The following is a 6,494-nucleotide window of genomic DNA, read 5'->3' on the forward strand; positions in this document are numbered from 1 at the left end:
AGAAACCAAACCACAGAAAGAAGCAAGGTCTAAGAGAGCGAACGCCTCTTCCTACACACACACACACACACACATTCACACATGCACACATACCACCAACACACTCTTGGCATCATCCCGCACAGGCACCAACACAAGACAGAGGCCTCCGTGTGCCCAGCAAGGAGCCCAGCCTGGTCTGGCCCTGCCCAGGGAGCGCTAAGGTCATGCCTGGGCTCACAGAAGCATAAGTAAACATACCTAGGCACCATAGTCCACCCTGGGGCATTCCTGTGGACATGCGCACACATGCACTGGGACCTGTGTTTTCACACATGTACTTTTACTTGGCACACACTTCTCTCATACCTACTGTGTGCCAGACAAACATGCTCAGTACCTCTCTCCCTTGCAGTTGTCCCCTACCCCCAGACACCGACAGGATGTCCTTCCACACATGTGGCCAGGTGTGCAGAAAGATGGATAACTTGCCTGTATGGCTGTGCACACAGACATTCAAGTATGTATGTCATAAACACATGGACTCTCCCTCACAAGGGGGACTGCGGTAGAGTCACGTGTATGCACAGTCCCCTGGACAAGTGCATATGACAGGAACACCTGCACATAGGACATATGTATTCTGACACTCCAGTGACATGTGTAATAACCAGGTGTGCACATGCTCACCTACCTGGATAGGGAACTGGAGCAGGTACATCTGTGGCCAAAGACCTGAGTGCATTCATACTCACTCAGAAATTCTGCCTTGGTCTAGTACTTAGTCACATCAGGCTGCTATAACAAAAATACCATAGACCAGGTGTCTTAAACAACAAATATGTATTTCTCACGGTTCTGGAGGCTGAGATGTTCAAGGGCAAGGTGCTGGCACATCTGATGTCTAGAGAGGGCCTTCTTCCTAGTTTGCAGACAGCTGTCTTTTTGCTGTGTCCTCAAGATAGCAAGTGGAGATAAAGGACGAGAGCTCCCTCCTGTCTCTTCTTACAAGGCTGCTAATCCCTAATCCCACCCTAAGGGGTTCTCTTTCATGACTCAATTACCTCTCAAAAGCCCCATCCCCAAATACCATCACTTTTCGGGTTAGCGTTTAGACATATGAATTTTGGGGGACATAAACTTGAGTTGATAGCATGTAGTGTTGGCAGAAGGGTGGGCATCCTGCCCTCTCGGCCTGACCTTGCCCCAGATGAACACTAGTTTTGTTTTTTTTCTTTTTCAGACAAGTCTCACTCTGTCACCAGCTGGAGTGCAGTGGCGCAATCTTAGCTCACTGCAACCTCTGCCTCCCGGATTCAAGCGATTTCCCTGCCTCAGCCTCCCAAGTAGCTGGGACTACAGGCACCCACCACTATGCCTGGCTAATGTTTTGTGCTTAGAGACGGGGTTTCACCATGTTGGCCAGGATAGTCTTGGTCTCCTGACCTCATGATCCACCCACCTCAGCCTCCCAAAGTGCTGGGATTACAGGCATGAGCCACTGTCCCCGGCCTGAACTCTAGTTTTTAAAATTTTAATTAGAGTCCTTGGTTTGCCTCTTTCTCACACATGTGTGTCCCCACTACATGGACTTACATTTTCCTCTAAGTGTGGGCTTACTAAGACCCCCTCAAGTCACCCACCATTCCGGCTTGAGCTTCTCTTTCTTTGCTTTTCCTTTCTTTTTTTTCTTTCTTTCTTTCTTTTTTTTTTTTTTTTTTTTGAGCCAGGGTCTTGCTCTGTCACTTGCTCAGGCTGGAGTGCAGTGGTGAGATCTTGGCTCATTGCAGCCTTGACTTCCTGGCCTCAAGCAATCCTCCCATGCCAACATACCTATCTAATTTTGTACATTTTGTAGAGATGGGGTCTCCTATGTTGCCCAGGCTGGTCTCAAACTCCTGGGCTCAAGCAATCCTCCCACCTCAGCCTCCCAAAGTGCTGGGATTACAGGTATGAGCCACCATACCCAGCTTCAGCTAGTCTTTCTGTAGGGACAAGATGATACCCACTTCTCCATATCTTACCCTCTGCCCCACTGCCCGCTTCTGAGGCTGTGACCTGAACTCTTCAGTGGCAGAAACTGAGTAGCTCTTCACCACAAATTCATGTCCTTTTCTTCCTGGGAATATGGTTAACCTTACTTTCCCAGGTTCCCTTGCAGTCAGGTGTGACCCTGTGACTACTTCCCAGCAATTGAATGTGAGTGGGATGACATGTTTCATTTCTGAGCCAAGCCTTTGAAGAATTAAGTGTGTGCCCTCCACCCTCTCTCCTTCTCCTTCAGATGATGGATAGAGAAGATGAGGAGACCCAGGGGATTGTGGAGCCACAAGAAGGAAAAAGCAGGGTCTGTGCACTAGTGCCTGAGGGCAAGCCACCCGTCAACCTGGAAACCAGCTTCAGACAGTTACGTAAGTGGGAAGTAAAATTTTTTGAGCCTCCTTGTAAAAATAAACCTTGTAAAAATAGTTAAAAAAAAAAAAAGAGGTTAGGCATGATGGCTCACACCTGTAATTACAGCACTTTGGGAGGCCAAGGCAGGTGGATCACAAGGTCAACAGTTTGAGACCAGCCTGGCCAAGATGGTGAAACCCTGTCTCTACTAAAAATACAAAAATTAGCCAGGCATGGTGGTGGGCACCTGTAATCCCAACTACTTGGGAGGCTGAGGCAGGAGAATTGCTTGAACCCAGGAGCTGGAGGTTGCAGTGAGCCAAGATTGCACCACTGCACTCTAGCCTGGGTGATAGAGCAAGACTCAGTCTCAAAAAAAAAAAAAAAACCACCAGAAAAATTCTTTGGGCCATTATATACATTAGAGCCTATTTGTTATAGCAGCTAGCACTGCCCTAGTTAGTACACTTCAGCCAGCCCCAACTCACCTCTCTCCAGACACCTTGCTTCAGGCCACCCAGACAGAGGAATTCAGTCAGACTTGGCATGTGAAGGGGGTTAGGGTGGGGGTTGCTTTTGGGCCTGGACCATTGCCAATGGTGGGCTTAATACAGTATGTGACTGTTTCAATGTGCCTATGGGGGTTGCAGGGTGTGTGATGTGGTGGAGACTTCCTGTCTGCTATGCCATGGATCTGGGCCGTTTCCTAGGTGGCCTTACAGTCCTAGTCCTCACAACCACTTTGTGAGTGGTGTTTATTATTCCCATTTCACAGATCAGGAAACCGAGGCCCAGAGAAAAGTGAGTTGCCCAAGGCTATACATTCTGTTAGAGATCTGCTAAACTGTGAGTGTGCTTGGGGTGCCTGAAGCTAAGGCTTGGCCACCACCAGCCCAGATGCCAATAGCTCATCTTCTTCCTGCCAAAGGACCAGTCACAGGCTCTGCCTGGGACCCCCTTCCAAATTTGTCCTCTCCTCCTGCTGCAAAGATATCTCTTCCCACCTCTCCAGCATGGATGCAGTTCCACCTCTGACCACATCTTCACCATAGTTAACCCTGGCTCTTCCCATCTCTTAGCCCTTATCTAGTCTTCTCCATGCCATGAGAGTGGTGGAGTACCTCCACCCACAGAGCACCATTCTCCACTTCTCCCTTCCTGGCTGTCCACTGAGCATCAGTTCCAGATAAGTACTCTTGCGCTGGGACTTCTGATCCTTCTTCTCTGTGGAGACCTCCTTGGCTTAGGCCTTACCCTCTTCCTCTTGTCATGATGAATTCAGTCTATTTGTCCCCCTCGTCTCTTCTCCTCAGCATAGCTAGAGAAATCCACATTGCTCACTCCCATACTTAGAACTATCCCATTGAGTTCTGGGAAAAGGCCATGTTCCTTAGTTGGAAACTGAAGGCCCTTTGAGTTTTGGCTTCAGCTCCTCCCAGCCCCCAATTTCAACTTCTCAGCCATTCCAAACTGCTTGTATTTCATCTGCTCTCAGGCATCTCTCCCTAGATTGCAGCTTCTCTTATCTCTGCTGAGAATGCCTTTACCTTTCCCGGAAAACTCCTACTGATTCTTCATGATCCAATTCCAGGTTCTAGAGCAAATATTCATTCTTTCACCAATTACTTATTAACTACCTCCTATGTGACAAGCACTATTGTAGATGCCAGGGATTCAGTAGTGATCACATCTGACAAAAATCTAGTCCCCATGGAGGTCCCATGGAATGTGCATGTTTTTGTTTGTATAGGTACAGATAAATCTCTTGAAGGGCACAATCCTTGGGAGGGGAGTGGCAGAAGATTTTTGTAGTGTCTTTTTTTTTTTTTTTTTTTGAGATGGAGTTTCACTCTTGTTGCTGACGCTGGAGTGCAGTGGCACTATCTTGGCTCACTTCAACCTCCGCCTCCTGGGTACGAGCAATTCTCCTGCCTCAGCCTCCCGAGTAGCTGGGATTATAGGCGCCCACCACCACACCTGGCTAATTTTTGTTTTTTGTGTTTTTTTTTTGAGACAGAGTTTCACTCTTGTTACCCAGGCTGGAGTGCAATGGCATGATCTCGGCTCACCGCAACCTCCATCACCTGGGTTCAGGCAATTCTCCTGCCTCAGCCTCCTGAGTAGCTGGGATTACAAGCACGCATCACCATGCCCAGCGAATTTTTTGTATTTTTAGTAGAGACGGGGTTTCACCATGTTGACTAGGATGGTCTCAATCTCTTGACCTCGTGATCCACCCGCCTCGGCCTCCCAAAGTGCTGGGGTTACAGGCTTGAGCCACTGCGCCCGGCCCTACTTTTTTGTATTTTTAGTAGAGACAGCGTTTCACCAGGAGTCTCCAACTCCTGACCTCTAGTGACCCACCGGCCTCAGCCTCCCAAAGTGCTGGGATTATAGGCATGAGCCATCACACCCCGCTTGTTGTGTCTTGTATATCTGTTCTCTCTCTCACACACACACCACAAGAATGTGTGATTTTTTTCCCCTTTTTTCTTTTGAGACAGTCTCACTCTGTCACCCACGCTGGAATGCAATGGCAAGATCTTGGCTCACTGCAACCCCCTTCTCCCGGGTTCCAGTGATCCTCATGCCTCAGCCTCCTGAGTAGTTGGGACTACAAGTGTGCACCACCACAACCAGCTAATTTTTTGTAGAGACAGGGTTTCACGATGTTGGCCAGGCTGGTCTCAAACTCCTAGCCTCAAGTGATCCACCCATCTCAGCTTCCCAAAGTACAGGTGTGAGCCACCATGCCTGGCCAGAATCTGTGACTTTAATAATAAAAAAGCTAATTAAAAATATATGACCCAGCCAGGTGCAGTGGCACGTGCCTGTAGTCCTAGCTACTCGGGAGGCTGAGGTGGGAGGATCGCTTGAGCCCAGGAGTTCTGGGCTGTAGTGTGCTATGCCGATCGGGTGTCCACACTAAGTTCGGCATCAATATGGTGAACTCCCGGGAGCAGGGGACCACCAGGTTGCCTAAGGAGGGGTGAACCGGCCCAGGTCGGAAACAGAGCCGGTCAAAACTCCCATGCTGATCAGTAGTGGGATCGTGCCTGTGAATAGCCACTGCACTCCAGCCTGGACAACATAGCAAGAACCCATCTCTAAAAAAGAAAAAAAAAAAAATATATATATATATATATATATATATATAAACCTGAAAAGATTCACCACTCAATCTTGAATAAGTTAATTCATTTAAGAGGGCAGTTTCTAAAAGGAGCAACCAACCAACAGCCCTCCCTGTGATCTGTAACAGACGTCGTTGATTCAAATATCTAGAGGGGCCAGGCAAGTGCTGTAAGTGAGTGGCCTGGTGAGGACCAGCTTAAAAGAGGAAGGCACTTGTGGAGATTCAGCTCCAGCCTATTGTTCTGTTTTGAGAATATGTGCCTAGATCTTTTTCTTCTTTTTTTTGTAAAAAACCGAAAGTCTGGATTTCTAATGTGAATGTACATATTCTGACTTTAAAATATTGGTAGGCCGGGAGCGGTGGCTCACGCCTGTAATCCCAGCACTTTGGGAGGCTGAGGTGGGCAGATCACGAGGTCAGGAGATCGAGACCATCCGGGCCAACACAGTGAAACCCAGTCTCTACTAAAAATACAAAAATTAGGCGGGCGTGGTGATGCACACCTGTAGTCCCAGCCACTCGGGAGGCTGAGGCAGGAGAATTGCTTTAACCCGGGAGGCGAAGGTTGCAGTGAGCGGAGATTGCACAACTACACTCCACCCTGGGCGACAGAACGAGACTCCACCTCAAATAAATAAATATATATATATATATATATAGCGAAGTAACTTATTAGAATATTAGCAGGCAAAAAAGAGCTCTATTCAGCTGCAGGCCACCAATTTTCAATCTCTGATTCACAGCTTTCCTGGGCCTTTCATGGATGCTTCTTGCTGTACCGGGCACTGAGCTCTTTTGCATAGGGATGAGTTCCAGTCATCACTGGGGTGCCAGGCCAGGATCCGTGTCTGTTCCTCTTGCTTCAACCCGAGTAGGCCTGAGGAGCTGAGGGCAGTGGAGGTCCTCAGCTGGGAATTATGTCTCCAAAGGCGCGAAGCTGGAGCGCCTGATGCCAGGCACAGCTTAAAGGCTTGCCCAGGGCCAC

This window comes from Callithrix jacchus, chromosome 2, assembly GCF_049354715.1.
Source record: "Callithrix jacchus isolate 240 chromosome 2, calJac240_pri, whole genome shotgun sequence".
Classification (NCBI taxonomy): Eukaryota; Metazoa; Chordata; class Mammalia; order Primates; family Cebidae; genus Callithrix; species Callithrix jacchus.